The sequence below is a fragment of the Centroberyx affinis genome, unplaced genomic scaffold, assembly GCF_046629955.1.
Source record: "Centroberyx affinis isolate AG114_WGS23_722 - 3 ecotype Tasmania unplaced genomic scaffold, CSIRO-AGI_Caff_v1 ptg004677l_1, whole genome shotgun sequence".
NCBI lineage: Eukaryota > Metazoa > Chordata > Actinopteri > Beryciformes > Berycidae > Centroberyx > Centroberyx affinis.
In genome coordinates, this window is record NW_027282260.1 from 64971 (window position 1) to 91696 (window position 26726).

At 48.3% G+C, this 26726-nt stretch overlaps 57 non-coding genes across 57 annotated transcripts; all 57 read left to right on the forward strand.

The window, feature by feature from the left end:
* The first annotated feature begins 312 nt into the window (after positions 1-312).
* On the forward strand, positions 313-384 carry trnah-gug (transfer RNA histidin (anticodon GUG)). The gene has a single exon. It is a non-coding gene; the product is annotated as a tRNA-His (tRNA).
* A 204-nt stretch (positions 385-588) lies between these two features.
* On the forward strand, positions 589-661 carry trnar-acg (transfer RNA arginine (anticodon ACG)). The gene has a single exon. It is a non-coding gene; the product is annotated as a tRNA-Arg (tRNA).
* Positions 662-947: 286 nt separating this feature from the next.
* Positions 948-1019, forward strand: trnah-gug (transfer RNA histidin (anticodon GUG)). The gene has a single exon. It is a non-coding gene; the product is annotated as a tRNA-His (tRNA).
* A 443-nt stretch (positions 1020-1462) lies between these two features.
* trnar-acg (transfer RNA arginine (anticodon ACG)) lies at positions 1463-1535 on the forward strand. The gene has a single exon. It is a non-coding gene; the product is annotated as a tRNA-Arg (tRNA).
* A 571-nt stretch (positions 1536-2106) lies between these two features.
* trnah-gug (transfer RNA histidin (anticodon GUG)) lies at positions 2107-2178 on the forward strand. Its single transcript has one exon. It is a non-coding gene; the product is annotated as a tRNA-His (tRNA).
* A 204-nt stretch (positions 2179-2382) lies between these two features.
* trnar-acg (transfer RNA arginine (anticodon ACG)) lies at positions 2383-2455 on the forward strand. The gene has a single exon. It is a non-coding gene; the product is annotated as a tRNA-Arg (tRNA).
* A 286-nt stretch (positions 2456-2741) lies between these two features.
* Positions 2742-2813, forward strand: trnah-gug (transfer RNA histidin (anticodon GUG)). Its single transcript has one exon. It is a non-coding gene; the product is annotated as a tRNA-His (tRNA).
* Positions 2814-3256: 443 nt separating this feature from the next.
* Positions 3257-3329, forward strand: trnar-acg (transfer RNA arginine (anticodon ACG)). Its single transcript has one exon. It is a non-coding gene; the product is annotated as a tRNA-Arg (tRNA).
* Positions 3330-3900: 571 nt separating this feature from the next.
* Positions 3901-3972, forward strand: trnah-gug (transfer RNA histidin (anticodon GUG)). Its single transcript has one exon. It is a non-coding gene; the product is annotated as a tRNA-His (tRNA).
* A 204-nt stretch (positions 3973-4176) lies between these two features.
* Positions 4177-4249, forward strand: trnar-acg (transfer RNA arginine (anticodon ACG)). The gene has a single exon. It is a non-coding gene; the product is annotated as a tRNA-Arg (tRNA).
* A 286-nt stretch (positions 4250-4535) lies between these two features.
* Positions 4536-4607, forward strand: trnah-gug (transfer RNA histidin (anticodon GUG)). Its single transcript has one exon. It is a non-coding gene; the product is annotated as a tRNA-His (tRNA).
* A 443-nt stretch (positions 4608-5050) lies between these two features.
* trnar-acg (transfer RNA arginine (anticodon ACG)) lies at positions 5051-5123 on the forward strand. The gene has a single exon. It is a non-coding gene; the product is annotated as a tRNA-Arg (tRNA).
* Positions 5124-5694: 571 nt separating this feature from the next.
* trnah-gug (transfer RNA histidin (anticodon GUG)) lies at positions 5695-5766 on the forward strand. The gene has a single exon. It is a non-coding gene; the product is annotated as a tRNA-His (tRNA).
* Positions 5767-5970: 204 nt separating this feature from the next.
* trnar-acg (transfer RNA arginine (anticodon ACG)) lies at positions 5971-6043 on the forward strand. Its single transcript has one exon. It is a non-coding gene; the product is annotated as a tRNA-Arg (tRNA).
* A 286-nt stretch (positions 6044-6329) lies between these two features.
* trnah-gug (transfer RNA histidin (anticodon GUG)) lies at positions 6330-6401 on the forward strand. The gene has a single exon. It is a non-coding gene; the product is annotated as a tRNA-His (tRNA).
* A 443-nt stretch (positions 6402-6844) lies between these two features.
* trnar-acg (transfer RNA arginine (anticodon ACG)) lies at positions 6845-6917 on the forward strand. The gene has a single exon. It is a non-coding gene; the product is annotated as a tRNA-Arg (tRNA).
* A 571-nt stretch (positions 6918-7488) lies between these two features.
* Positions 7489-7560, forward strand: trnah-gug (transfer RNA histidin (anticodon GUG)). The gene has a single exon. It is a non-coding gene; the product is annotated as a tRNA-His (tRNA).
* Positions 7561-7764: 204 nt separating this feature from the next.
* On the forward strand, positions 7765-7837 carry trnar-acg (transfer RNA arginine (anticodon ACG)). The gene has a single exon. It is a non-coding gene; the product is annotated as a tRNA-Arg (tRNA).
* Positions 7838-8123: 286 nt separating this feature from the next.
* On the forward strand, positions 8124-8195 carry trnah-gug (transfer RNA histidin (anticodon GUG)). Its single transcript has one exon. It is a non-coding gene; the product is annotated as a tRNA-His (tRNA).
* Positions 8196-8638: 443 nt separating this feature from the next.
* Positions 8639-8711, forward strand: trnar-acg (transfer RNA arginine (anticodon ACG)). The gene has a single exon. It is a non-coding gene; the product is annotated as a tRNA-Arg (tRNA).
* A 571-nt stretch (positions 8712-9282) lies between these two features.
* Positions 9283-9354, forward strand: trnah-gug (transfer RNA histidin (anticodon GUG)). Its single transcript has one exon. It is a non-coding gene; the product is annotated as a tRNA-His (tRNA).
* Positions 9355-9558: 204 nt separating this feature from the next.
* On the forward strand, positions 9559-9631 carry trnar-acg (transfer RNA arginine (anticodon ACG)). Its single transcript has one exon. It is a non-coding gene; the product is annotated as a tRNA-Arg (tRNA).
* Positions 9632-9917: 286 nt separating this feature from the next.
* trnah-gug (transfer RNA histidin (anticodon GUG)) lies at positions 9918-9989 on the forward strand. The gene has a single exon. It is a non-coding gene; the product is annotated as a tRNA-His (tRNA).
* Positions 9990-10432: 443 nt separating this feature from the next.
* Positions 10433-10505, forward strand: trnar-acg (transfer RNA arginine (anticodon ACG)). The gene has a single exon. It is a non-coding gene; the product is annotated as a tRNA-Arg (tRNA).
* A 571-nt stretch (positions 10506-11076) lies between these two features.
* On the forward strand, positions 11077-11148 carry trnah-gug (transfer RNA histidin (anticodon GUG)). The gene has a single exon. It is a non-coding gene; the product is annotated as a tRNA-His (tRNA).
* Positions 11149-11352: 204 nt separating this feature from the next.
* trnar-acg (transfer RNA arginine (anticodon ACG)) lies at positions 11353-11425 on the forward strand. The gene has a single exon. It is a non-coding gene; the product is annotated as a tRNA-Arg (tRNA).
* Positions 11426-11711: 286 nt separating this feature from the next.
* Positions 11712-11783, forward strand: trnah-gug (transfer RNA histidin (anticodon GUG)). The gene has a single exon. It is a non-coding gene; the product is annotated as a tRNA-His (tRNA).
* Positions 11784-13378: 1595 nt separating this feature from the next.
* trnar-acg (transfer RNA arginine (anticodon ACG)) lies at positions 13379-13451 on the forward strand. Its single transcript has one exon. It is a non-coding gene; the product is annotated as a tRNA-Arg (tRNA).
* A 571-nt stretch (positions 13452-14022) lies between these two features.
* On the forward strand, positions 14023-14094 carry trnah-gug (transfer RNA histidin (anticodon GUG)). Its single transcript has one exon. It is a non-coding gene; the product is annotated as a tRNA-His (tRNA).
* A 204-nt stretch (positions 14095-14298) lies between these two features.
* Positions 14299-14371, forward strand: trnar-acg (transfer RNA arginine (anticodon ACG)). Its single transcript has one exon. It is a non-coding gene; the product is annotated as a tRNA-Arg (tRNA).
* A 294-nt stretch (positions 14372-14665) lies between these two features.
* Positions 14666-14737, forward strand: trnah-gug (transfer RNA histidin (anticodon GUG)). The gene has a single exon. It is a non-coding gene; the product is annotated as a tRNA-His (tRNA).
* A 443-nt stretch (positions 14738-15180) lies between these two features.
* trnar-acg (transfer RNA arginine (anticodon ACG)) lies at positions 15181-15253 on the forward strand. The gene has a single exon. It is a non-coding gene; the product is annotated as a tRNA-Arg (tRNA).
* Positions 15254-15824: 571 nt separating this feature from the next.
* trnah-gug (transfer RNA histidin (anticodon GUG)) lies at positions 15825-15896 on the forward strand. The gene has a single exon. It is a non-coding gene; the product is annotated as a tRNA-His (tRNA).
* Positions 15897-16100: 204 nt separating this feature from the next.
* Positions 16101-16173, forward strand: trnar-acg (transfer RNA arginine (anticodon ACG)). Its single transcript has one exon. It is a non-coding gene; the product is annotated as a tRNA-Arg (tRNA).
* A 286-nt stretch (positions 16174-16459) lies between these two features.
* trnah-gug (transfer RNA histidin (anticodon GUG)) lies at positions 16460-16531 on the forward strand. Its single transcript has one exon. It is a non-coding gene; the product is annotated as a tRNA-His (tRNA).
* Positions 16532-16974: 443 nt separating this feature from the next.
* trnar-acg (transfer RNA arginine (anticodon ACG)) lies at positions 16975-17047 on the forward strand. The gene has a single exon. It is a non-coding gene; the product is annotated as a tRNA-Arg (tRNA).
* Positions 17048-17618: 571 nt separating this feature from the next.
* Positions 17619-17690, forward strand: trnah-gug (transfer RNA histidin (anticodon GUG)). Its single transcript has one exon. It is a non-coding gene; the product is annotated as a tRNA-His (tRNA).
* Positions 17691-17894: 204 nt separating this feature from the next.
* Positions 17895-17967, forward strand: trnar-acg (transfer RNA arginine (anticodon ACG)). The gene has a single exon. It is a non-coding gene; the product is annotated as a tRNA-Arg (tRNA).
* A 286-nt stretch (positions 17968-18253) lies between these two features.
* Positions 18254-18325, forward strand: trnah-gug (transfer RNA histidin (anticodon GUG)). The gene has a single exon. It is a non-coding gene; the product is annotated as a tRNA-His (tRNA).
* A 443-nt stretch (positions 18326-18768) lies between these two features.
* trnar-acg (transfer RNA arginine (anticodon ACG)) lies at positions 18769-18841 on the forward strand. Its single transcript has one exon. It is a non-coding gene; the product is annotated as a tRNA-Arg (tRNA).
* Positions 18842-19412: 571 nt separating this feature from the next.
* Positions 19413-19484, forward strand: trnah-gug (transfer RNA histidin (anticodon GUG)). The gene has a single exon. It is a non-coding gene; the product is annotated as a tRNA-His (tRNA).
* A 204-nt stretch (positions 19485-19688) lies between these two features.
* trnar-acg (transfer RNA arginine (anticodon ACG)) lies at positions 19689-19761 on the forward strand. Its single transcript has one exon. It is a non-coding gene; the product is annotated as a tRNA-Arg (tRNA).
* A 286-nt stretch (positions 19762-20047) lies between these two features.
* trnah-gug (transfer RNA histidin (anticodon GUG)) lies at positions 20048-20119 on the forward strand. Its single transcript has one exon. It is a non-coding gene; the product is annotated as a tRNA-His (tRNA).
* Positions 20120-20562: 443 nt separating this feature from the next.
* On the forward strand, positions 20563-20635 carry trnar-acg (transfer RNA arginine (anticodon ACG)). The gene has a single exon. It is a non-coding gene; the product is annotated as a tRNA-Arg (tRNA).
* A 571-nt stretch (positions 20636-21206) lies between these two features.
* trnah-gug (transfer RNA histidin (anticodon GUG)) lies at positions 21207-21278 on the forward strand. The gene has a single exon. It is a non-coding gene; the product is annotated as a tRNA-His (tRNA).
* A 204-nt stretch (positions 21279-21482) lies between these two features.
* Positions 21483-21555, forward strand: trnar-acg (transfer RNA arginine (anticodon ACG)). The gene has a single exon. It is a non-coding gene; the product is annotated as a tRNA-Arg (tRNA).
* Positions 21556-21847: 292 nt separating this feature from the next.
* Positions 21848-21919, forward strand: trnah-gug (transfer RNA histidin (anticodon GUG)). Its single transcript has one exon. It is a non-coding gene; the product is annotated as a tRNA-His (tRNA).
* A 443-nt stretch (positions 21920-22362) lies between these two features.
* trnar-acg (transfer RNA arginine (anticodon ACG)) lies at positions 22363-22435 on the forward strand. The gene has a single exon. It is a non-coding gene; the product is annotated as a tRNA-Arg (tRNA).
* Positions 22436-23006: 571 nt separating this feature from the next.
* On the forward strand, positions 23007-23078 carry trnah-gug (transfer RNA histidin (anticodon GUG)). The gene has a single exon. It is a non-coding gene; the product is annotated as a tRNA-His (tRNA).
* Positions 23079-23282: 204 nt separating this feature from the next.
* trnac-aca (transfer RNA cysteine (anticodon ACA)) lies at positions 23283-23355 on the forward strand. Its single transcript has one exon. It is a non-coding gene; the product is annotated as a tRNA-Cys (tRNA).
* A 278-nt stretch (positions 23356-23633) lies between these two features.
* trnah-gug (transfer RNA histidin (anticodon GUG)) lies at positions 23634-23705 on the forward strand. Its single transcript has one exon. It is a non-coding gene; the product is annotated as a tRNA-His (tRNA).
* Positions 23706-24148: 443 nt separating this feature from the next.
* On the forward strand, positions 24149-24221 carry trnar-acg (transfer RNA arginine (anticodon ACG)). Its single transcript has one exon. It is a non-coding gene; the product is annotated as a tRNA-Arg (tRNA).
* A 571-nt stretch (positions 24222-24792) lies between these two features.
* trnah-gug (transfer RNA histidin (anticodon GUG)) lies at positions 24793-24864 on the forward strand. The gene has a single exon. It is a non-coding gene; the product is annotated as a tRNA-His (tRNA).
* Positions 24865-25068: 204 nt separating this feature from the next.
* Positions 25069-25141, forward strand: trnar-acg (transfer RNA arginine (anticodon ACG)). The gene has a single exon. It is a non-coding gene; the product is annotated as a tRNA-Arg (tRNA).
* Positions 25142-25427: 286 nt separating this feature from the next.
* trnah-gug (transfer RNA histidin (anticodon GUG)) lies at positions 25428-25499 on the forward strand. The gene has a single exon. It is a non-coding gene; the product is annotated as a tRNA-His (tRNA).
* A 443-nt stretch (positions 25500-25942) lies between these two features.
* Positions 25943-26015, forward strand: trnar-acg (transfer RNA arginine (anticodon ACG)). Its single transcript has one exon. It is a non-coding gene; the product is annotated as a tRNA-Arg (tRNA).
* A 571-nt stretch (positions 26016-26586) lies between these two features.
* Positions 26587-26658, forward strand: trnah-gug (transfer RNA histidin (anticodon GUG)). The gene has a single exon. It is a non-coding gene; the product is annotated as a tRNA-His (tRNA).
* The last annotated feature ends 68 nt before the right edge of the window (positions 26659-26726 follow it).

A 26726-nucleotide genomic window follows, 5' to 3' on the forward strand; every position in this document is an offset into this window, starting at 1 on the left:
GCGCTTGCTTGCAAAACACTTGGAAGCTGTGCATGGTTATGGGCCGGAGGAATAAGGCCAAAAGAGAAGACAAGTGCTTGCATAAAAGCGACTCGTTCATTTCAGTGAGTACACTGAATTCACATAGTTTAAAAACTCCCAAAATGTTTACCCTCAGCGCTGTGATAGATGCTAAAGCTTGAATTTGCAACATTTAAAAAAGACAAAGAAACAGCAAGATTAAATGAAGAGAAAAGGAGTTTTTGAACGGTAGACCCTACCTTGATGTTGAAAGGTCCTCGCTCGAAACCCGTGCCTTTGTAGAGCTGGCTTGCCGTGATCGTATAGTGGTTAGTACTCTGCGTTGTGGCCGCAGCAACCCCGGTTCGAATCCGGGTCACGGCATTGCTCCGGTGGTCAGATGCGCCTCCGTGGTCTTTTAAAGAGACCAGCCGTACACTCCTTTTATCGAACAATGCTGTAAATTGACCGTTGGATCCAATGATTAGACCAACCTTCCTCCACGCAGTATAACTCATAACACAAAACCAGACGGCTGCACGCAATGTTGAAGAGGTGTAAATGTGATCGCTACATGGGTAGCGCGAGGGGCTAGTGGCGCAATGGATAACGCGTCTGACTACGAATCAGAAGATTCCAGGTTCGACTCCTGGCTAGCTCGTCGATAGCTGCGACAGCCTACAAACTGCTGCTGCTTCTCTGCCTCCCCTCTCCCCCTCTCCCCCTCTCCCTCTCTCTGAGTGCCCGCCTTTAACTGCTAATTTAGAGCTCGGCTTAAAAGAGAAAGACAAACCATACGTACCTGTCGCTTCAAAATCTGCTGAAAGGGACCAGCAGCTGCAATTTTCTCTCCCTCAAAATCTTCAACCTTTGATCTGGTGGCAAAATGGCATACCTTGGTTTTAAAAGACCCTTGCCCAGAAGCAACAGGACAGGGAAGCTGACTTGCCGTGATCGTATAGTGGTTAGTACTCTGCGTTGTGGCCGCAGCAACCCCGGTTCGAATCCGGGTCACGGCACAGCTTGCGTCGTCAGACCTATACCCCTGCGCTTTTACTGAGGCCTGCTTTAGAATCCTTTTCTGAACAAAGCAGTGAATGGGCCGTACTTACCCATTTTCTTCTGTGTGAAGAGGATACTGGCCTATTGCAGTGCTTCTCAATGCTGGTGCTGGAGTACCACAGCCCTGCTGGTTTTCTATTTTACCTGGTAGTTGATACACCTGGTGTCCCAGGTCATTCGGCCCTGATTACACCAGGTGAATGTAATTAACTACCAGGTAAAACAGAAAACCAGCAGGGTTGTGGTACTCCAGCACCAGGATTGAGAAGCACCGGCCTATCGGATCCAACGATTAGACCAACATTCCTCCGCGAGAGCTGTATGAATCGCAACAGAAAACCAGACGGCTGCACGCGATGTTGGGGAGGTGTGAGTGCGATCCCTTCCGATGTGGCGTAAGGGGCTAGTGGCGCAATGGATAACGCGTCTGACTACGGATCAGAAGATTCCAGGTTCGACTCCTGGCTAGCTCGTTGTTAGCTTAGGCAGCTAACAAATTCCAACTGTTTGTCTCCCTTTCCCACTCTCTCTCTGCGAGCCCACCTTTAAATGCTAATTTAGAATCTTGGCTAGAAAAAAAACAAGTGATGTTTGCCTGTCCTTTCACGGTCTGGCGGAATGGACCAGCAGCTACAATTTTCTCTCCTTCATAATCTTCGACATTTAGCTTGGAATATCTCTTTTATTAGTGTCACGCCTTTGCACAGTAGTTCATGGCAACCGACTCGGCTGGCGCTTGCTTGCAAAACACTTGGAAGCTGTGCATGGTTATGGGCCAGAGGAATAAGGCCAAAAGAGAAGACAAGTGCTTGCATAAAAGCGACTCGTTCATTTCAGTGAGTACACTGAATTCACATAGTTTAAAAACTCCCAAAATGTTTACCCTCAGCGCTGTGATAGATGCTAAAGCTTGAATTTGCAACATTTAAAAAAGACAAAGAAACAGCAAGATTAAATGAAGAGAAAAGGAGTTTTTGAACGGTAGACCCTACCTTGATGTTGAAAGGTCCTCGCTCGAAACCCGTGCCTTTGTAGAGCTGGCTTGCCGTGATCGTATAGTGGTTAGTACTCTGCGTTGTGGCCGCAGCAACCCCGGTTCGAATCCGGGTCACGGCATTGCTCCGGTGGTCAGATGCGCCTCCGTGGTCTTTTAAAGAGACCAGCCGTACACTCCTTTTATCGAACAATGCTGTAAATTGACCGTTGGATCCAATGATTAGACCAACCTTCCTCCACGCAGTATAACTCATAACACAAAACCAGACGGCTGCACGCAATGTTGAAGAGGTGTAAATGTGATCGCTACATGGGTAGCGCGAGGGGCTAGTGGCGCAATGGATAACGCGTCTGACTACGAATCAGAAGATTCCAGGTTCGACTCCTGGCTAGCTCGTCGATAGCTGCGACAGCCTACAAACTGCTGCTGCTTCTCTGCCTCCCCTCTCCCCCTCTCCCCCTCTCCCTCTCTCTGAGTGCCCGCCTTTAACTGCTAATTTAGAGCTCGGCTTAAAAGAGAAAGACAAACCATACGTACCTGTCGCTTCAAAATCTGCTGAAAGGGACCAGCAGCTGCAATTTTCTCTCCCTCAAAATCTTCAACCTTTGATCTGGTGGCAAAATGGCATACCTTGGTTTTAAAAGACCCTTGCCCAGAAGCAACAGGACAGGGAAGCTGACTTGCCGTGATCGTATAGTGGTTAGTACTCTGCGTTGTGGCCGCAGCAACCCCGGTTCGAATCCGGGTCACGGCACAGCTTGCGTCGTCAGACCTATACCCCTGCGCTTTTACTGAGGCCTGCTTTAGAATCCTTTTCTGAACAAAGCAGTGAATGGGCCGTACTTACCCATTTTCTTCTGTGTGAAGAGGATACTGGCCTATTGCAGTGCTTCTCAATGCTGGTGCTGGAGTACCACAGCCCTGCTGGTTTTCTATTTTACCTGGTAGTTGATACACCTGGTGTCCCAGGTCATTCGGCCCTGATTACACCAGGTGAATGTAATTAACTACCAGGTAAAACAGAAAACCAGCAGGGTTGTGGTACTCCAGCACCAGGATTGAGAAGCACCGGCCTATCGGATCCAACGATTAGACCAACATTCCTCCGCGAGAGCTGTATGAATCGCAACAGAAAACCAGACGGCTGCACGCGATGTTGGGGAGGTGTGAGTGCGATCCCTTCCGATGTGGCGTAAGGGGCTAGTGGCGCAATGGATAACGCGTGTGACTACGGATCAGATGATTCCAGGTTCGACTCCTGGCTAGCTCGTTGTTAGCTTAGGCAGCTAACAAATTCCAACTGTTTGTCTCCCTTTCCCACTCTCTCTCTGCGAGCCCACCTTTAAATGCTAATTTAGAATCTTGGCTAGAAAAAAAACAAGTGATGTTTGCCTGTCCTTTCACGGTCTGGCGGAATGGACCAGCAGCTACAATTTTCTCTCCTTCATAATCTTCGACATTTAGCTTGGAATATCTCTTTTATTAGTGTCACGCCTTTGCACAGTAGTTCATGGCAACCGACTCGGCTGGCGCTTGCTTGCAAAACACTTGGAAGCTGTGCATGGTTATGGGCCGGAGGAATAAGGCCAAAAGAGAAGACAAGTGCTTGCATAAAAGCGACTCGTTCATTTCAGTGAGTACACTGAATTCACATAGTTTAAAAACTCCCAAAATGTTTACCCTCAGCGCTGTGATAGATGCTAAAGCTTGAATTTGCAACATTTAAAAAAGACAAAGAAACAGCAAGATTAAATGAAGAGAAAAGGAGTTTTTGAACGGTAGACCCTACCTTGATGTTGAAAGGTCCTCGCTCGAAACCCGTGCCTTTGTAGAGCTGGCTTGCCGTGATCGTATAGTGGTTAGTACTCTGCGTTGTGGCCGCAGCAACCCCGGTTCGAATCCGGGTCACGGCATTGCTCCGGTGGTCAGATGCGCCTCCGTGGTCTTTTAAAGAGACCAGCCGTACACTCCTTTTATCGAACAATGCTGTAAATTGACCGTTGGATCCAATGATTAGACCAACCTTCCTCCACGCAGTATAACTCATAACACAAAACCAGACGGCTGCACGCAATGTTGAAGAGGTGTAAATGTGATCGCTACATGGGTAGCGCGAGGGGCTAGTGGCGCAATGGATAACGCGTCTGACTACGAATCAGAAGATTCCAGGTTCGACTCCTGGCTAGCTCGTCGATAGCTGCGACAGCCTACAAACTGCTGCTGCTTCTCTGCCTCCCCTCTCCCCCTCTCCCCCTCTCCCTCTCTCTGAGTGCCCGCCTTTAACTGCTAATTTAGAGCTCGGCTTAAAAGAGAAAGACAAACCATACGTACCTGTCGCTTCAAAATCTGCTGAAAGGGACCAGCAGCTGCAATTTTCTCTCCCTCAAAATCTTCAACCTTTGATCTGGTGGCAAAATGGCATACCTTGGTTTTAAAAGACCCTTGCCCAGAAGCAACAGGACAGGGAAGCTGACTTGCCGTGATCGTATAGTGGTTAGTACTCTGCGTTGTGGCCGCAGCAACCCCGGTTCGAATCCGGGTCACGGCACAGCTTGCGTCGTCAGACCTATACCCCTGCGCTTTTACTGAGGCCTGCTTTAGAATCCTTTTCTGAACAAAGCAGTGAATGGGCCGTACTTACCCATTTTCTTCTGTGTGAAGAGGATACTGGCCTATTGCAGTGCTTCTCAATGCTGGTGCTGGAGTACCACAGCCCTGCTGGTTTTCTATTTTACCTGGTAGTTGATACACCTGGTGTCCCAGGTCATTCGGCCCTGATTACACCAGGTGAATGTAATTAACTACCAGGTAAAACAGAAAACCAGCAGGGTTGTGGTACTCCAGCACCAGGATTGAGAAGCACCGGCCTATCGGATCCAACGATTAGACCAACATTCCTCCGCGAGAGCTGTATGAATCGCAACAGAAAACCAGACGGCTGCACGCGATGTTGGGGAGGTGTGAGTGCGATCCCTTCCGATGTGGCGTAAGGGGCTAGTGGCGCAATGGATAACGCGTCTGACTACGGATCAGAAGATTCCAGGTTCGACTCCTGGCTAGCTCGTTGTTAGCTTAGGCAGCTAACAAATTCCAACTGTTTGTCTCCCTTTCCCACTCTCTCTCTGCGAGCCCACCTTTAAATGCTAATTTAGAATCTTGGCTAGAAAAAAAACAAGTGATGTTTGCCTGTCCTTTCACGGTCTGGCGGAATGGACCAGCAGCTACAATTTTCTCTCCTTCATAATCTTCGACATTTAGCTTGGAATATCTCTTTTATTAGTGTCACGCCTTTGCACAGTAGTTCATGGCAACCGACTCGGCTGGCGCTTGCTTGCAAAACACTTGGAAGCTGTGCATGGTTATGGGCCGGAGGAATAAGGCCAAAAGAGAAGACAAGTGCTTGCATAAAAGCGACTCGTTCATTTCAGTGAGTACACTGAATTCACATAGTTTAAAAACTCCCAAAATGTTTACCCTCAGCGCTGTGATAGATGCTAAAGCTTGAATTTGCAACATTTAAAAAAGACAAAGAAACAGCAAGATTAAATGAAGAGAAAAGGAGTTTTTGAACGGTAGACCCTACCTTGATGTTGAAAGGTCCTCGCTCGAAACCCGTGCCTTTGTAGAGCTGGCTTGCCGTGATCGTATAGTGGTTAGTACTCTGCGTTGTGGCCGCAGCAACCCCGGTTCGAATCCGGGTCACGGCATTGCTCCGGTGGTCAGATGCGCCTCCGTGGTCTTTTAAAGAGACCAGCCGTACACTCCTTTTATCGAACAATGCTGTAAATTGACCGTTGGATCCAATGATTAGACCAACCTTCCTCCACGCAGTATAACTCATAACACAAAACCAGACGGCTGCACGCAATGTTGAAGAGGTGTAAATGTGATCGCTACATGGGTAGCGCGAGGGGCTAGTGGCGCAATGGATAACGCGTCTGACTACGAATCAGAAGATTCCAGGTTCGACTCCTGGCTAGCTCGTCGATAGCTGCGACAGCCTACAAACTGCTGCTGCTTCTCTGCCTCCCCTCTCCCCCTCTCCCCCTCTCCCTCTCTCTGAGTGCCCGCCTTTAACTGCTAATTTAGAGCTCGGCTTAAAAGAGAAAGACAAACCATACGTACCTGTCGCTTCAAAATCTGCTGAAAGGGACCAGCAGCTGCAATTTTCTCTCCCTCAAAATCTTCAACCTTTGATCTGGTGGCAAAATGGCATACCTTGGTTTTAAAAGACCCTTGCCCAGAAGCAACAGGACAGGGAAGCTGACTTGCCGTGATCGTATAGTGGTTAGTACTCTGCGTTGTGGCCGCAGCAACCCCGGTTCGAATCCGGGTCACGGCACAGCTTGCGTCGTCAGACCTATACCCCTGCGCTTTTACTGAGGCCTGCTTTAGAATCCTTTTCTGAACAAAGCAGTGAATGGGCCGTACTTACCCATTTTCTTCTGTGTGAAGAGGATACTGGCCTATTGCAGTGCTTCTCAATGCTGGTGCTGGAGTACCACAGCCCTGCTGGTTTTCTATTTTACCTGGTAGTTGATACACCTGGTGTCCCAGGTCATTCGGCCCTGATTACACCAGGTGAATGTAATTAACTACCAGGTAAAACAGAAAACCAGCAGGGTTGTGGTACTCCAGCACCAGGATTGAGAAGCACCGGCCTATCGGATCCAACGATTAGACCAACATTCCTCCGCGAGAGCTGTATGAATCGCAACAGAAAACCAGACGGCTGCACGCGATGTTGGGGAGGTGTGAGTGCGATCCCTTCCGATGTGGCGTAAGGGGCTAGTGGCGCAATGGATAACGCGTCTGACTACGGATCAGAAGATTCCAGGTTCGACTCCTGGCTAGCTCGTTGTTAGCTTAGGCAGCTAACAAATTCCAACTGTTTGTCTCCCTTTCCCACTCTCTCTCTGCGAGCCCACCTTTAAATGCTAATTTAGAATCTTGGCTAGAAAAAAAACAAGTGATGTTTGCCTGTCCTTTCACGGTCTGGCGGAATGGACCAGCAGCTACAATTTTCTCTCCTTCATAATCTTCGACATTTAGCTTGGAATATCTCTTTTATTAGTGTCACGCCTTTGCACAGTAGTTCATGGCAACCGACTCGGCTGGCGCTTGCTTGCAAAACACTTGGAAGCTGTGCATGGTTATGGGCCGGAGGAATAAGGCCAAAAGAGAAGACAAGTGCTTGCATAAAAGCGACTCGTTCATTTCAGTGAGTACACTGAATTCACATAGTTTAAAAACTCCCAAAATGTTTACCCTCAGCGCTGTGATAGATGCTAAAGCTTGAATTTGCAACATTTAAAAAAGACAAAGAAACAGCAAGATTAAATGAAGAGAAAAGGAGTTTTTGAACGGTAGACCCTACCTTGATGTTGAAAGGTCCTCGCTCGAAACCCGTGCCTTTGTAGAGCTGGCTTGCCGTGATCGTATAGTGGTTAGTACTCTGCGTTGTGGCCGCAGCAACCCCGGTTCGAATCCGGGTCACGGCATTGCTCCGGTGGTCAGATGCGCCTCCGTGGTCTTTTAAAGAGACCAGCCGTACACTCCTTTTATCGAACAATGCTGTAAATTGACCGTTGGATCCAATGATTAGACCAACCTTCCTCCACGCAGTATAACTCATAACACAAAACCAGACGGCTGCACGCAATGTTGAAGAGGTGTAAATGTGATCGCTACATGGGTAGCGCGAGGGGCTAGTGGCGCAATGGATAACGCGTCTGACTACGAATCAGAAGATTCCAGGTTCGACTCCTGGCTAGCTCATCGATAGCTGCGACAGCCTACAAACTGCTGCTGCTTCTCTGCCTCCCCTCTCCCCCTCTCCCCCTCTCCCTCTCTCTGAGTGCCCACCTTTAACTGCTAATTTAGAGCTCGGCTTAAAAGAGAAAGACAAACCATACGTACCTGTCGCTTCAAAATCTGCTGAAAGGGACCAGCAGCTGCAATTTTCTCTCCCTCAAAATCTTCAACCTTTGATCTGGTGGCAAAATGGCATACCTTGGTTTTAAAAGACCCTTGCCCAGAAGCAACAGGACAGGGAAGCTGACTTGCCGTGATCGTATAGTGGTTAGTACTCTGCGTTGTGGCCGCAGCAACCCCGGTTCGAATCCGGGTCACGGCACAGCTTGCGTCGTCAGACCTATACCCCTGCGCTTTTACTGAGGCCTGCTTTAGAATCCTTTTCTGAACAAAGCAGTGAATGGGCCGTACTTACCCATTTTCTTCTGTGTGAAGAGGATACTGGCCTATTGCAGTGCTTCTCAATGCTGGTGCTGGAGTACCACAGCCCTGCTGGTTTTCTATTTTACCTGGTAGTTGATACACCTGGTGTCCCAGGTCATTCGGCCCTGATTACACCAGGTGAATGTAATTAACTACCAGGTAAAACAGAAAACCAGCAGGGTTGTGGTACTCCAGCACCAGGATTGAGAAGCACCGGCCTATCGGATCCAACGATTAGACCAACATTCCTCCGCGAGAGCTGTATGAATCGCAACAGAAAACCAGACGGCTGCACGCGATGTTGGGGAGGTGTGAGTGCGATCCCTTCCGATGTGGCGTAAGGGGCTAGTGGCGCAATGGATAACGCGTCTGACTACGGATCAGAAGATTCCAGGTTCGACTCCTGGCTAGCTCGTTGTTAGCTTAGACAGCTAACAAATTCCAACTGTTTGTCTCCCTTTCCCCCTCTCTCTCTGCGAGCCCACCTTTAAATGCTAATTTAGAATCTTGGCTAGAAAAAAAACAAGTGATGTTTGCCTGTCCTTTCACGGTCTGGCGGAATGGACCAGCAGCTACAATTTTCTCTCCTTCATAATCTTCGACATTTAGCTTGGAATATCTCTTTTATTAGTGTCACGCCTTTGCACAGTAGTTCATGGCAACCGACTCGGCTGGCGCTTGCTTGCAAAACACTTGGAAGCTGTGCATGGTTATGGGCCGGAGGAATAAGGCCAAAAGAGAAGACAAGTGCTTGCATAAAAGCGACTCGTTCATTTCAGTGAGTACACTGAATTCACATAGTTTAAAAACTCCCAAAATGTTTACCCTCAGCGCTGTGATAGATGCTAAAGCTTGAATTTGCAACATTTAAAAAAGACAAAGAAACAGCAAGATTAAATGAAGAGAAAAGGAGTTTTTGAACGGTAGACCCTACCTTGATGTTGAAAGGTCCTCGCTCGAAACCCGTGCCTTTGTAGAGCTGGCTTGCCGTGATCGTATAGTGGTTAGTACTCTGCGTTGTGGCCGCAGCAACCCCGGTTCGAATCCGGGTCACGGCATTGCTCCGGTGGTCAGATGCGCCTCCGTGGTCTTTTAAAGAGACCAGCCGTACACTCCTTTTATCGAACAATGCTGTAAATTGACCGTTGGATCCAATGATTAGACCAACCTTCCTCCACGCAGTATAACTCATAACACAAAACCAGACGGCTGCACGCAATGTTGAAGAGGTGTAAATGTGATCGCTACATGGGTAGCGCGAGGGGCTAGTGGCGCAATGGATAACGCGTCTGACTACGAATCAGAAGATTCCAGGTTCGACTCCTGGCTAGCTCGTCGATAGCTGCGACAGCCTACAAACTGCTGCTGCTTCTCTGCCTCCCCTCTCCCCCTCTCCCCCTCTCCCTCTCTCTGAGTGCCCGCCTTTAACTGCTAATTTAGAGCTCGGCTTAAAAGAGAAAGACAAACCATACGTACCTGTCGCTTCAAAATCTGCTGAAAGGGACCAGCAGCTGCAATTTTCTCTCCCTCAAAATCTTCAACCTTTGATCTGGTGGCAAAATGGCATACCTTGGTTTTAAAAGACCCTTGCCCAGAAGCAACAGGACAGGGAAGCTGACTTGCCGTGATCGTATAGTGGTTAGTACTCTGCGTTGTGGCCGCAGCAACCCCGGTTCGAATCCGGGTCACGGCACAGCTTGCGTCGTCAGACCTATACCCCTGCGCTTTTACTGAGGCCTGCTTTAGAATCCTTTTCTGAACAAAGCAGTGAATGGGCCGTACTTACCCATTTTCTTCTGTGTGAAGAGGATACTGGCCTATTGCAGTGCTTCTCAATGCTGGTGCTGGAGTACCACAGCCCTGCTGGTTTTCTATTTTACCTGGTAGTTGATACACCTGGTGTCCCAGGTCATTCGGCCCTGATTACACCAGGTGAATGTAATTAACTACCAGGTAAAACAGAAAACCAGCAGGGTTGTGGTACTCCAGCACCAGGATTGAGAAGCACCGGCCTATCGGATCCAACGATTAGACCAACATTCCTCCGCGAGAGCTGTATGAATCGCAACAGAAAACCAGACGGCTGCACGCGATGTTGGGGAGGTGTGAGTGCGATCCCTTCCGATGTGGCGTAAGGGGCTAGTGGCGCAATGGATAACGCGTCTGACTACGGATCAGAAGATTCCAGGTTCGACTCCTGGCTAGCTCGTTGTTAGCTTAGGCAGCTAACAAATTCCAACTGTTTGTCTCCCTTTCCCACTCTCTCTCTGCGAGCCCACCTTTAAATGCTAATTTAGAATCTTGGCTAGAAAAAAAACAAGTGATGTTTGCCTGTCCTTTCACGGTCTGGCGGAATGGACCAGCAGCTACAATTTTCTCTCCTTCATAATCTTCGACATTTAGCTTGGAATATCTCTTTTATTAGTGTCACGCCTTTGCACAGTAGTTCATGGCAACCGACTCGGCTGGCGCTTGCTTGCAAAACACTTGGAAGCTGTGCATGGTTATGGGCCGGAGGAATAAGGCCAAAAGAGAAGACAAGTGCTTGCATAAAAGCGACTCGTTCATTTCAGTGAGTACACTGAATTCACATAGTTTAAAAACTCCCAAAATGTTTACCCTCAGCGCTGTGATAGATGCTAAAGCTTGAATTTGCAACATTTAAAAAAGACAAAGAAACAGCAAGATTAAATGAAGAGAAAAGGAGTTTTTGAACGGTAGACCCTACCTTGATGTTGAAAGGTCCTCGCTCGAAACCCGTGCCTTTGTAGAGCTGGCTTGCCGTGATCGTATAGTGGTTAGTACTCTGCGTTGTGGCCGCAGCAACCCCGGTTCGAATCCGGGTCACGGCATTGCTCCGGTGGTCAGATGCGCCTCCGTGGTCTTTTAAAGAGACCAGCCGTACACTCCTTTTATCGAACAATGCTGTAAATTGACCGTTGGATCCAATGATTAGACCAACCTTCCTCCACGCAGTATAACTCATAACACAAAACCAGACGGCTGCACGCAATGTTGAAGAGGTGTAAATGTGATCGCTACATGGGTAGCGCGAGGGGCTAGTGGCGCAATGGATAACGCGTCTGACTACGAATCAGAAGATTCCAGGTTCGACTCCTGGCTAGCTCGTCGATAGCTGCGACAGCCTACAAACTGCTGCTGCTTCTCTGCCTCCCCTCTCCCCCTCTCCCCCTCTCCCTCTCTCTGAGTGCCCGCCTTTAACTGCTAATTTAGAGCTCGGCTTAAAAGAGAAAGACAAACCATACGTACCTGTCGCTTCAAAATCTGCTGAAAGGGACCAGCAGCTGCAATTTTCTCTCCCTCAAAATCTTCAACCTTTGATCTGGTGGCAAAATGGCATACCTTGGTTTTAAAAGACCCTTGCCCAGAAGCAACAGGACAGGGAAGCTGACTTGCCGTGATCGTATAGTGGTTAGTACTCTGCGTTGTGGCCGCAGCAACCCCGGTTCGAATCCGGGTCACGGCACAGCTTGCGTCGTCAGACCTATACCCCTGCGCTTTTACTGAGGCCTGCTTTAGAATCCTTTTCTGAACAAAGCAGTGAATGGGCCGTACTTACCCATTTTCTTCTGTGTGAAGAGGATACTGGCCTATTGCAGTGCTTCTCAATGCTGGTGCTGGAGTACCACAGCCCTGCTGGTTTTCTATTTTACCTGGTAGTTGATACACCAGGGCCCAGTATTTCAAAACTTGTAATCTGGATCAGAATAATCCGGATAATGAAATCCTCCTTTTCTCAGTCATGGATCACGGTGATCCTGCTGACTTTATCTGAGTATTTCAAAACACAGGCAGGGTGGATCACTGTGATCCCTACCTGGCCGGATACGGATTTCCCAATCTCAAGTCTCCGCCTCCGGGATCTGAAACATGGCGGACTACTTCATGAAAGGAGTAGCACAGAGCCGACTTTCACGTCAAAAGTGTAAGTTAACCGTCGTCTATTGTGTAGCGGTTTTAATACCATACGAACGGCAACCAACACATCATGCAAGCCAACTATTTGAATTGTCACCTTATTAAAAGCAGGCCGTGGCGATCTCTAATTGAGACGCGGCCGTGCTAACGGGAGCTAACGCGGCTCCATTGACTTGTGTGTTAAGCAGCTAGCGGGCTATCATTAGCGGCAATCAAACAGACTGAACTGGCCAAAGAGCAAATTAAGCTGACGCTGCTTCAGCAAAAAGAGACAGAATTGAAAATCAAGCTGTTAGAGAAACAGCTTGACATTTGAAATAGCATGGTCCTGTTTTAGTTAGTGGTCACATTATTTGACATGTCTTTGTTGGAATAAAACTTTGTTTGGACCCTGCATCCCTTTGTCTTTCTCTGTTTTGGTACATGCAAGTTACAATGTTTGGTGAACTAGAATTTGAGAAATAATTGTAATTTTATTTACAGCAGTTTTACAGTGTGGTCAAAATTTTTACTATGCTTTAAATTTTTTGATATTACTTAAATTACTTGTTAGAAGTACAACACTAACACTTAAGTGTAACGAACATCTTGAGTAACAATATCTAGGAGAAGTATGAGCTGAGAGTTTGTCAGTCCAAGTCAAATCCACCTCTGAGGTGGGATTCAAATGATCCTGAAATTTTGGTATCAAGTTGATCCAGATATCTGACTTAACTTTTGAAATACCCAAATCAGCCTTTTATCTGGATTCAAGGGAGGATTGGATTACCAGAGCTGAAACCCTGATCTTCAGGATCAGGATTCTCCTGATCTGTGTTGAAATACCCAGTTTTCAGATCAGATCTAGATTTAATCCAATCCGACCAGGATAATCCTGTCAGATCACGTTTGAAATACTGGGCCCTGGTGTCCCAGGTCATTCGGCCCTGATTACACCAGGTGAATGTAATTAACTACCAGGTAAAACAGAAAACCAGCAGGGTTGTGGTACTCCAGCACCAGGATTGAGAAGCACCGGCCTATCGGATCCAACGATTAGACCAACATTCCTCCGCGAGAGCTGTATGAATCGCAACAGAAAACCAGACGGCTGCACGCGATGTTGGGGAGGTGTGAGTGCGATCCCTTCCGATGTGGCGTAAGGGGCTAGTGGCGCAATGGATAACGCGTCTGACTACGGATCAGAAGATTCCAGGTTCGACTCCTGGCTAGCTCGTTGTTAGCTTAGGCAGCTAACAAATTCCAACTGTTTGTCTCCCTTTCCCACTCTCTCTCTGCGAGCCCACCTTTAAATGCTAATTTAGAATCTTGGCTAGAAAAAAAACAAGTGATGTTTGCCTGTCCTTTCACGGTCTGGCGGAATGGACCAGCAGCTACAATTTTCTCTCCTTCATAATCTTCGACATTTAGCTTGGAATATCTCTTTTATTAGTGTCACGCCTTTGCACAGTAGTTCATGGCAACCGACTCGGCTGGCGCTTGCTTGCAAAACACTTGGAAGCTGTGCATGGTTATGGGCCGGAGGAATAAGGCCAAAAGAGAAGACAAGTGCTTGCATAAAAGCGACTCGTTCATTTCAGTGAGTACACTGAATTCACATAGTTTAAAAACTCCCAAAATGTTTACCCTCAGCGCTGTGATAGATGCTAAAGCTTGAATTTGCAACATTTAAAAAAGACAAAGAAACAGCAAGATTAAATGAAGAGAAAAGGAGTTTTTGAACGGTAGACCCTACCTTGATGTTGAAAGGTCCTCGCTCGAAACCCGTGCCTTTGTAGAGCTGGCTTGCCGTGATCGTATAGTGGTTAGTACTCTGCGTTGTGGCCGCAGCAACCCCGGTTCGAATCCGGGTCACGGCATTGCTCCGGTGGTCAGATGCGCCTCCGTGGTCTTTTAAAGAGACCAGCCGTACACTCCTTTTATCGAACAATGCTGTAAATTGACCGTTGGATCCAATGATTAGACCAACCTTCCTCCACGCAGTATAACTCATAACACAAAACCAGACGGCTGCACGCAATGTTGAAGAGGTGTAAATGTGATCGCTACATGGGTAGCGCGAGGGGCTAGTGGCGCAATGGATAACGCGTCTGACTACGAATCAGAAGATTCCAGGTTCGACTCCTGGCTAGCTCGTCGATAGCTGCGACAGCCTACAAACTGCTGCTGCTTCTCTGCCTCCCCTCTCCCCCTCTCCCCCTCTCCCCCTCTCCCTCTCTCTGAGTGCCCGCCTTTAACTGCTAATTTAGAGCTCGGCTTAAAAGAGAAAGACAAACCATACGTACCTGTCGCTTCAAAATCTGCTGAAAGGGACCAGCAGCTGCAATTTTCTCTCCCTCAAAATCTTCAACCTTTGATCTGGTGGCAAAATGGCATACCTTGGTTTTAAAAGACCCTTGCCCAGAAGCAACAGGACAGGGAAGCTGACTTGCCGTGATCGTATAGTGGTTAGTACTCTGCGTTGTGGCCGCAGCAACCCCGGTTCGAATCCGGGTCACGGCACAGCTTGCGTCGTCAGACCTATACCCCTGCGCTTTTACTGAGGCCTGCTTTAGAATCCTTTTCTGAACAAAGCAGTGAATGGGCCGTACTTACCCATTTTCTTCTGTGTGAAGAGGATACTGGCCTATTGCAGTGCTTCTCAATGCTGGTGCTGGAGTACCACAGCCCTGCTGGTTTTCTATTTTACCTGGTAGTTGATACACCTGGTGTCCCAGGTCATTCGGCCCTGATTACACCAGGTGAATGTAATTAACTACCAGGTAAAACAGAAAACCAGCAGGGTTGTGGTACTCCAGCACCAGGATTGAGAAGCACCGGCCTATCGGATCCAACGATTAGACCAACATTCCTCCGCGAGAGCTGTATGAATCGCAACAGAAAACCAGACGGCTGCACGCGATGTTGGGGAGGTGTGAGTGCGATCCCTTCCGATGTGGCGTAAGGGGCTAGTGGCGCAATGGATAACGCGTCTGACTACGGATCAGAAGATTCCAGGTTCGACTCCTGGCTAGCTCGTTGTTAGCTTAGGCAGCTAACAAATTCCAACTGTTTGTCTCCCTTTCCCACTCTCTCTCTGCGAGCCCACCTTTAAATGCTAATTTAGAATCTTGGCTAGAAAAAAAACAAGTGATGTTTGCCTGTCCTTTCACGGTCTGGCGGAATGGACCAGCAGCTACAATTTTCTCTCCTTCATAATCTTCGACATTTAGCTTGGAATATCTCTTTTATTAGTGTCACGCCTTTGCACAGTAGTTCATGGCAACCGACTCGGCTGGCGCTTGCTTGCAAAACACTTGGAAGCTGTGCATGGTTATGGGCCGGAGGAATAAGGCCAAAAGAGAAGACAAGTGCTTGCATAAAAGCGACTCGTTCATTTCAGTGAGTACACTGAATTCACATAGTTTAAAAACTCCCAAAATGTTTACCCTCAGCGCTGTGATAGATGCTAAAGCTTGAATTTGCAACATTTAAAAAAGACAAAGAAACAGCAAGATTAAATGAAGAGAAAAGGAGTTTTTGAACGGTAGACCCTACCTTGATGTTGAAAGGTCCTCGCTCGAAACCCGTGCCTTTGTAGAGCTGGCTTGCCGTGATCGTATAGTGGTTAGTACTCTGCGTTGTGGCCGCAGCAACCCCGGTTCGAATCCGGGTCACGGCATTGCTCCGGTGGTCAGATGCGCCTCCGTGGTCTTTTAAAGAGACCAGCCGTACACTCCTTTTATCGAACAATGCTGTAAATTGACCGTTGGATCCAATGATTAGACCAACCTTCCTCCACGCAGTATAACTCATAACACAAAACCAGACGGCTGCACGCAATGTTGAAGAGGTGTAAATGTGATCGCTACATGGGTAGCGCGAGGGGCTAGTGGCGCAATGGATAACGCGTCTGACTACGAATCAGAAGATTCCAGGTTCGACTCCTGGCTAGCTCGTCGATAGCTGCGACAGCCTACAAACTGCTGCTGCTTCTCTGCCTCCCCTCTCCCCCTCTCCCCCTCTCCCTCTCTCTGAGTGCCCGCCTTTAACTGCTAATTTAGAGCTCGGCTTAAAAGAGAAAGACAAACCATACGTACCTGTCGCTTCAAAATCTGCTGAAAGGGACCAGCAGCTGCAATTTTCTCTCCCTCAAAATCTTCAACCTTTGATCTGGTGGCAAAATGGCATACCTTGGTTTTAAAAGACCCTTGCCCAGAAGCAACAGGACAGGGAAGCTGACTTGCCGTGATCGTATAGTGGTTAGTACTCTGCGTTGTGGCCGCAGCAACCCCGGTTCGAATCCGGGTCACGGCACAGCTTGCGTCGTCAGACCTATACCCCTGCGCTTTTACTGAGGCCTGCTTTAGAATCCTTTTCTGAACAAAGCAGTGAATGGGCCGTACTTACCCATTTTCTTCTGTGTGAAGAGGATACTGGCCTATTGCAGTGCTTCTCAATGCTGGTGCTGGAGTACCACAGCCCTGCTGGTTTTCTATTTTACCTGGTAGTTGATACACCTGGTGTCCCAGGTCATTCGGCCCTGATTACACCAGGTGAATGTAATTAACTACCAGGTAAAACAGAAAACCAGCAGGGTTGTGGTACTCCAGCACCAGGATTGAGAAGCACCGGCCTATCGGATCCAACGATTAGACCAACATTCCTCCGCGAGAGCTGTATGAATCGCAACAGAAAACCAGACGGCTGCACGCGATGTTGGGGAGGTGTGAGTGCGATCCCTTCCGATGTGGCGTAAGGGGCTAGTGGCGCAATGGATAACGCGTGTGACTACGGATCAGATGATTCCAGGTTCGACTCCTGGCTAGCTCGTTGTTAGCTTAGGCAGCTAACAAATTCCAACTGTTTGTCTCCCTTTCCCACTCTCTCTCTGCGAGCCCACCTTTAAATGCTAATTTAGAATCTTGGCTAGAAAAAAAACAAGTGATGTTTGCCTGTCCTTTCACGGTCTGGCGGAATGGACCAGCAGCTACAATTTTCTCTCCTTCATAATCTTCGACATTTAGCTTGGAATATCTCTTTTATTAGTGTCACGCCTTTGCACAGTAGTTCATGGCAACCGACTCGGCTGGCGCTTGCTTGCAAAACACTTGGAAGCTGTGCATGGTTATGGGCCGGAGGAATAAGGCCAAAAGAGAAGACAAGTGCTTGCATAAAAGCGACTCGTTCATTTCAGTGAGTACACTGAATTCACATAGTTTAAAAACTCCCAAAATGTTTACCCTCAGCGCTGTGATAGATGCTAAAGCTTGAATTTGCAACATTTAAAAAAGACAAAGAAACAGCAAGATTAAATGAAGAGAAAAGGAGTTTTTGAACGGTAGACCCTACCTTGATGTTGAAAGGTCCTCGCTCGAAACCCGTGCCTTTGTAGAGCTGGCTTGCCGTGATCGTATAGTGGTTAGTACTCTGCGTTGTGGCCGCAGCAACCCCGGTTCGAATCCGGGTCACGGCATTGCTCCGGTGGTCAGATGCGCCTCCGTGGTCTTTTAAAGAGACCAGCCGTACACTCCTTTTATCGAACAATGCTGTAAATTGACCGTTGGATCCAATGATTAGACCAACCTTCCTCCACGCAGTATAACTCATAACACAAAACCAGACGGCTGCACGCAATGTTGAAGAGGTGTAAATGTGATCGCTACATGGGTAGCGCGAGGGGCTAGTGGCGCAATGGATAACGCGTCTGACTACGAATCAGAAGATTCCAGGTTCGACTCCTGGCTAGCTCGTCGATAGCTGCGACAGCCTACAAACTGCTGCTGCTTCTCTGCCTCCCCTCTCCCCCTCTCCCCCTCTCCCTCTCTCTGAGTGCCCGCCTTTAACTGCTAATTTAGAGCTCGGCTTAAAAGAGAAAGACAAACCATACGTACCTGTCGCTTCAAAATCTGCTGAAAGGGACCAGCAGCTGCAATTTTCTCTCCCTCAAAATCTTCAACCTTTGATCTGGTGGCAAAATGGCATACCTTGGTTTTAAAAGACCCTTGCCCAGAAGCAACAGGACAGGGAAGCTGACTTGCCGTGATCGTATAGTGGTTAGTACTCTGCGTTGTGGCCGCAGCAACCCCGGTTCGAATCCGGGTCACGGCACAGCTTGCGTCGTCAGACCTATACCCCTGCGCTTTTACTGAGGCCTGCTTTAGAATCCTTTTCTGAACAAAGCAGTGAATGGGCCGTACTTACCCATTTTCTTCTGTGTGAAGAGGATACTGGCCTATTGCAGTGCTTCTCAATGCTGGTGCTGGAGTACCACAGCCCTGCTGGTTTTCTATTTTACCTGGTAGTTGATACACCTGGTGTCCCAGGTCATTCGGCCCTGATTACACCAGGTGAATGTAATTAACTACCAGGTAAAACAGAAAACCAGCAGGGTTGTGGTACTCCAGCACCAGGATTGAGAAGCACCGGCCTATCGGATCCAACGATTAGACCAACATTCCTCCGCGAGAGCTGTATGAATCGCAACAGAAAACCAGACGGCTGCACGCGATGTTGGGGAGGTGTGAGTGCGATCCCTTCCGATGTGGCGTAAGGGGCTAGTGGCGCAATGGATAACGCGTCTGACTACGGATCAGAAGATTCCAGGTTCGACTCCTGGCTAGCTCGTTGTTAGCTTAGACAGCTAACAAATTCCAACTGTTTGTCTCCCTTTCCCCCTCTCTCTCTGCGAGCCCACCTTTAAATGCTAATTTAGAATCTTGGCTAGAAAAAAAACAAGTGATGTTTGCCTGTCCTTTCACGGTCTGGCGGAATGGACCAGCAGCTACAATTTTCTCTCCTTCATAATCTTCGACATTTAGCTTGGAATATCTCTTTTATTAGTGTCACGCCTTTGCACAGTAGTTCATGGCAACCGACTCGGCTGGCGCTTGCTTGCAAAACACTTGGAAGCTGTGCATGGTTATGGGCCGGAGGAATAAGGCCAAAAGAGAAGACAAGTGCTTGCATAAAAGCGACTCGTTCATTTCAGTGAGTACACTGAATTCACATAGTTTAAAAACTCCCAAAATGTTTACCCTCAGCGCTGTGATAGATGCTAAAGCTTGAATTTGCAACATTTAAAAAAGACAAAGAAACAGCAAGATTAAATGAAGAGAAAAGGAGTTTTTGAACGGTAGACCCTACCTTGATGTTGAAAGGTCCTCGCTCGAAACCCGTGCCTTTGTAGAGCTGGCTTGCCGTGATCGTATAGTGGTTAGTACTCTGCGTTGTGGCCGCAGCAACCCCGGTTCGAATCCGGGTCACGGCATTGCTCCGGTGGTCAGATGCGCCTCCGTGGTCTTTTAAAGAGACCAGCCGTACACTCCTTTTATCGAACAATGCTGTAAATTGACCGTTGGATCCAATGATTAGACCAACCTTCCTCCACGCAGTATAACTCATAACACAAAACCAGACGGCTGCACGCAATGTTGAAGAGGTGTAAATGTGATCGCTACATGGGTAGCGCAAGGGGCTAGTGGCGCAATGGATAACGCGTCTGACTACGAATCAGAAGATTCCAGGTTCGACTCCTGGCTAGCTCGTCGATAGCTGCGACAGCCTACAAACTGCTGCTGCTTCTCTGCCTCCCCTCTCCCCCTCTCCCCCTCTCCCTCTCTCTGAGTGCCCGCCTTTAACTGCTAATTTAGAGCTCGGCTTAAAAGAGAAAGACAAACCATACGTACCTGTCGCTTCAAAATCTGCTGAAAGGGACCAGCAGCTGCAATTTTCTCTCCCTCAAAATCTTCAACCTTTGATCTGGTGGCAAAATGGCATACCTTGGTTTTAAAAGACCCTTGCCCAGAAGCAACAGGACAGGGAAGCTGACTTGCCGTGATCGTATAGTGGTTAGTACTCTGCGTTGTGGCCGCAGCAACCCCGGTTCGAATCCGGGTCACGGCACAGCTTGCGTCGTCAGACCTATACCCCTGCGCTTTTACTGAGGCCTGCTTTAGAATCCTTTTCTGAACAAAGCAGTGAATGGGCCGTACTTACCCATTTTCTTCTGTGTGAAGAGGATACTGGCCTATTGCAGTGCTTCTCAATGCTGGTGCTGGAGTACCACAGCCCTGCTGGTTTTCTATTTTACCTGGTAGTTGATACACCTGGTGTCCCAGGTCATTCGGCCCTGATTACACCAGGTGAATGTAATTAACTACCAGGTAAAACAGAAAACCAGCAGGGTTGTGGTACTCCAGCACCAGGATTGAGAAGCACCGGCCTATCGGATCCAACGATTAGACCAACATTCCTCCGCGAGAGCTGTATGAATCGCAACAGAAAACCAGACGGCTGCACGCGATGTTGGGGAGGTGTGAGTGCGATCCCTTCCGATGTGGCGTAAGGGGCTAGTGGCGCAATGGATAACGCGTCTGACTACGGATCAGAAGATTCCAGGTTCGACTCCTGGCTAGCTCGTTGTTAGCTTAGACAGCTAACAAATTCCAACTGTTTGTCTCCCTTTCCCCCTCTCTCTCTGCGAGCCCACCTTTAAATGCTAATTTAGAATCTTGGCTAGAAAAAAAACAAGTGATGTTTGCCTGTCCTTTCACGGTCTGGCGGAATGGACCAGCAGCTACAATTTTCTCTCCTTCATAATCTTCGACATTTAGCTTGGAATATCTCTTTTATTAGTGTCACGCCTTTGCACAGTAGTTCATGGCAACCGACTCGGCTGGCGCTTGCTTGCAAAACACTTGGAAGCTGTGCATGGTTATGGGCCGGAGGAATAAGGCCAAAAGAGAAGACAAGTGCTTGCATAAAAGCGACTCGTTCATTTCAGTGAGTACACTGAATTCACATAGTTTAAAAACTCCCAAAATGTTTACCCTCAGCGCTGTGATAGATGCTAAAGCTTGAATTTGCAACATTTAAAAAAGACAAAGAAACAGCAAGATTAAATGAAGAGAAAAGGAGTTTTTGAACGGTAGACCCTACCTTGATGTTGAAAGGTCCTCGCTCGAAACCCGTGCCTTTGTAGAGCTGGCTTGCCGTGATCGTATAGTGGTTAGTACTCTGCGTTGTGGCCGCAGCAACCCCGGTTCGAATCCGGGTCACGGCATTGCTCCGGTGGTCAGATGCGCCTCCGTGGTCTTTTAAAGAGACCAGCCGTACACTCCTTTTATCGAACAATGCTGTAAATTGACCGTTGGATCCAATGATTAGACCAACCTTCCTCCACGCAGTATAACTCATAACACAAAACCAGACGGCTGCACGCAATGTTGAAGAGGTGTAAATGTGATCGCTACATGGGTAGCGCGAGGGGCTAGTGGCGCAATGGATAACGCGTCTGACTACGAATCAGAAGATTCCAGGTTCGACTCCTGGCTAGCTCGTCGATAGCTGCGACAGCCTACAAACTGCTGCTGCTTCTCTGCCTCCCCTCTCCCCCTCTCCCCCTCCCCCTCTCCCTCTCTCTGAGTGCCCGCCTTTAACTGCTAATTTAGAGCTCGGCTTAAAAGAGAAAGACAAACCATACGTACCTGTCGCTTCAAAATCTGCTGAAAGGGACCAGCAGCTGCAATTTTCTCTCCCTCAAAATCTTCAACCTTTGATCTGGTGGCAAAATGGCATACCTTGGTTTTAAAAGACCCTTGCCCAGAAGCAACAGGACAGGGAAGCTGACTTGCCGTGATCGTATAGTGGTTAGTACTCTGCGTTGTGGCCGCAGCAACCCCGGTTCGAATCCGGGTCACGGCACAGCTTGCGTCGTCAGACCTATACCCCTGCGCTTTTACTGAGGCCTGCTTTAGAATCCTTTTCTGAACAAAGCAGTGAATGGGCCGTACTTACCCATTTTCTTCTGTGTGAAGAGGATACTGGCCTATTGCAGTGCTTCTCAATGCTGGTGCTGGAGTACCACAGCCCTGCTGGTTTTCTATTTTACCTGGTAGTTGATACACCTGGTGTCCCAGGTCATTCGGCCCTGATTACACCAGGTGAATGTAATTAACTACCAGGTAAAACAGAAAACCAGCAGGGTTGTGGTACTCCAGCACCAGGATTGAGAAGCACCGGCCTATCGGATCCAACGATTAGACCAACATTCCTCCGCGAGAGCTGTATGAATCGCAACAGAAAACCAGACGGCTGCACGCGATGTTGGGGAGGTGTGAGTGCGATCCCTTCCGATGTGGCGTAAGGGGCTAGTGGCGCAATGGATAACGCGTCTGACTACGGATCAGAAGATTCCAGGTTCGACTCCTGGCTAGCTCGTTGTTAGCTTAGACAGCTAACAAATTCCAACTGTTTGTCTCCCTTTCCCCCTCTCTCTCTGCGAGCCCACCTTTAAATGCTAATTTAGAATCTTGGCTAGAAAAAAAACAAGTGATGTTTGCCTGTCCTTTCACGGTCTGGCGGAATGGACCAGCAGCTACAATTTTCTCTCCTTCATAATCTTCGACATTTAGCTTGGAATATCTCTTTTATTAGTGTCACGCCTTTGCACAGTAGTTCATGGCAACCGACTCGGCTGGCGCTTGCTTGCAAAACACTTGGAAGCTGTGCATGGTTATGGGCCGGAGGAATAAGGCCAAAAGAGAAGACAAGTGCTTGCATAAAAGCGACTCGTTCATTTCAGTGAGTACACTGAATTCACATAGTTTAAAAACTCCCAAAATGTTTACCCTCAGCGCTGTGATAGATGCTAAAGCTTGAATTTGCAACATTTAAAAAAGACAAAGAAACAGCAAGATTAAATGAAGAGAAAAGGAGTTTTTGAACGGTAGACCCTACCTTGATGTTGAAAGGTCCTCGCTCGAAACCCGTGCCTTTGTAGAGCTGGCTTGCCGTGATCGTATAGTGGTTAGTACTCTGCGTTGTGGCCGCAGCAACCCCGGTTCGAATCCGGGTCACGGCATTGCTCCGGTGGTCAGATGCGCCTCCGTGGTCTTTTAAAGAGACCAGCCGTACACTCCTTTTATCGAACAATGCTGTAAATTGACCGTTGGATCCAATGATTAGACCAACCTTCCTCCACGCAGTATAACTCATAACACAAAACCAGACGGCTGCACGCAATGTTGAAGAGGTGTAAATGTGATCGCTACATGGGTAGCGCGAGGGGCTAGTGGCGCAATGGATAACGCGTCTGACTACAAATCAGAAGATTCCAGGTTCGACTCCTGGCTAGCTCATCGATAGCTGCGACAGCCTACAAACTGCTGCTGCTTCTCTGCCTCCCCTCTCCCCCTCTCCCTCTCTCTGAGTGCCCGCCTTTAACTGCTAATTTAGAGCTCGGCTTAAAAGAGAAAGACAAACCATACGTACCTGTCGCTTCAAAATCTGCTGAAAGGGACCAGCAGCTGCAATTTTCTCTCCCTCAAAATCTTCAACCTTTGATCTGGTGGCAAAATGGCATACCTTGGTTTTAAAAGACCCTTGCCCAGAAGCAACAGGACAGGGAAGCTGACTTGCCGTGATCGTATAGTGGTTAGTACTCTGCGTTGTGGCCGCAGCAACCCCGGTTCGAATCCGGGTCACGGCACAGCTTGCGTCGTCAGACCTATACCCCTGCGCTTTTACTGAGGCCTGCTTTAGAATCCTTTTCTGAACAAAGCAGTGAATGGGCCGTACTTACCCATTTTCTTCTGTGTGAAGAGGATACTGGCCTATTGCAGTGCTTCTCAATGCTGGTGCTGGAGTACCACAGCCCTGCTGGTTTTCTATTTTACCTGGTAGTTGATACACCTGGTGTCCCAGGTCATTCGGCCCTGATTACACCAGGTGAATGTAATTAACTACCAGGTAAAACAGAAAACCAGCAGGGTTGTGGTACTCCAGCACCAGGATTGAGAAGCACCGGCCTATCGGATCCAACGATTAGACCAACATTCCTCCGCGAGAGCTGTATGAATCGCAACAGAAAACCAGACGGCTGCACGCGATGTTGGGGAGGTGTGAGTGCGATCCCTTCCGATGTGGCGTAAGGGGCTAGTGGCGCAATGGATAACGCGTCTGACTACGGATCAGAAGATTCCAGGTTCGACTCCTGGCTAGCTCGTTGTTAGCTTAGACAGCTAACAAATTCCAACTGTTTGTCTCCCTTTCCCCCTCTCTCTCTGCGAGCCCACCTTTAAATGCTAATTTAGAATCTTGGCTAGAAAAAAAACAAGTGATGTTTGCCTGTCCTTTCACGGTCTGGCGGAATGGACCAGCAGCTACAATTTTCTCTCCTTCATAATCTTCGACATTTAGCTTGGAATATCTCTTTTATTAGTGTCACGCCTTTGCACAGTAGTTCATGGCAACCGACTCGGCTGGCGCTTGCTTGCAAAACACTTGGAAGCTGTGCATGGTTATGGGCCGGAGGAATAAGGCCAAAAGAGAAGACAAGTGCTTGCATAAAAGCGACTCGTTCATTTCAGTGAGTACACTGAATTCACATAGTTTAAAAACTCCCAAAATGTTTACCCTCAGCGCTGTGATAGATGCTAAAGCTTGAATTTGCAACATTTAAAAAAGACAAAGAAACAGCAAGATTAAATGAAGAGAAAAGGAGTTTTTGAACGGTAGACCCTACCTTGATGTTGAAAGGTCCTCGCTCGAAACCCGTGCCTTTGTAGAGCTGGCTTGCCGTGATCGTATAGTGGTTAGTACTCTGCGTTGTGGCCGCAGCAACCCCGGTTCGAATCCGGGTCACGGCATTGCTCCGGTGGTCAGATGCGCCTCCGTGGTCTTTTAAAGAGACCAGCCGTACACTCCTTTTATCGAACAATGCTGTAAATTGACCGTTGGATCCAATGATTAGACCAACCTTCCTCCACGCAGTATAACTCATAACACAAAACCAGACGGCTGCACGCAATGTTGAAGAGGTGTAAATGTGATCGCTACATGGGTAGCGCGAGGGGCTAGTGGCGCAATGGATAACGCGTCTGACTACGAATCAGAAGATTCCAGGTTCGACTCCTGGCTAGCTCGTCGATAGCTGCGACAGCCTACAAACTGCTGCTGCTTCTCTGCCTCCCCTCTCCCCCTCTCCCCCTCTCCCTCTCTCTGAGTGCCCGCCTTTAACTGCTAATTTAGAGCTCGGCTTAAAAGAGAAAGACAAACCATACGTACCTGTCGCTTCAAAATCTGCTGAAAGGGACCAGCAGCTGCAATTTTCTCTCCCTCAAAATCTTCAACCTTTGATCTGGTGGCAAAATGGCATACCTTGGTTTTAAAAGACCCTTGCCCAGAAGCAACAGGACAGGGAAGCTGACTTGCCGTGATCGTATAGTGGTTAGTACTCTGCGTTGTGGCCGCAGCAACCCCGGTTCGAATCCGGGTCACGGCACAGCTTGCGTCGTCAGACCTATACCCCTGCGCTTTTACTGAGGCCTGCTTTAGAATCCTTTTCTGAACAAAGCAGTGAATGGGCCGTACTTACCCATTTTCTTCTGTGTGAAGAGGATACTGGCCTATTGCAGTGCTTCTCAATGCTGGTGCTGGAGTACCACAGCCCTGCTGGTTTTCTATTTTACCTGGTAGTTGATACACCTGGTGTCCCAGGTCATTCGGCCCTGATTACACCAGGTGAATGTAATTAACTACCAGGTAAAACAGAAAACCAGCAGGGTTGTGGTACTCCAGCACCAGGATTGAGAAGCACCGGCCTATCGGATCCAACGATTAGACCAACATTCCTCCGCGAGAGCTGTATGAATCGCAACAGAAAACCAGACGGCTGCACGCGATGTTGGGGAGGTGTGAGTGCGATCCCTTCCAATGTGGCGTAAGGGGCTAGTGGCGCAATGGATAACGCGTCTGACTACGGATCAGAAGATTCCAGGTTCGACTCCTGGCTAGCTCGTTGTTAGCTTAGACAGCTAACAAATTCCAACTGTTTGTCTCCCTTTCCCCCTCTCTCTCTGCGAGCCCACCTTTAAATGCTAATTTAGAATCTTGGCTAGAAAAAAAACAAGTGATGTTTGCCTGTCCTTTCACGGTCTGGCGGAATGGACCAGCAGCTACAATTTTCTCTCCTTCATAATCTTCGACATTTAGCTTGGAATATCTCTTTTATTAGTGTCACGCCTTTGCACAGTAGTTCATGGCAACCGACTCGGCTGGCGCTTGCTTGCAAAACACTTGGAAGCTGTGCATGGTTATGGGCCGGAGGAATAAGGCCAAAAGAGAAGACAAGTGCTTGCATAAAAGCGACTCGTTCATTTCAGTGAGTACACTGAATTCACATAGTTTAAAAACTCCCAAAATGTTTACCCTCAGCGCTGTGATAGATGCTAAAGCTTGAATTTGCAACATTTAAAAAAGACAAAGAAACAGCAAGATTAAATGAAGAGAAAAGGAGTTTTTGAACGGTAGACCCTACCTTGATGTTGAAAGGTCCTCGCTCGAAACCCGTGCCTTTGTAGAGCTGGCTTGCCGTGATCGTATAGTGGTTAGTACTCTGCGTTGTGGCCGCAGCAACCCCGGTTCGAATCCGGGTCACGGCATTGCTCCGGTGGTCAGATGCGCCTCCGTGGTCTTTTAAAGAGACCAGCCGTACACTCCTTTTATCGAA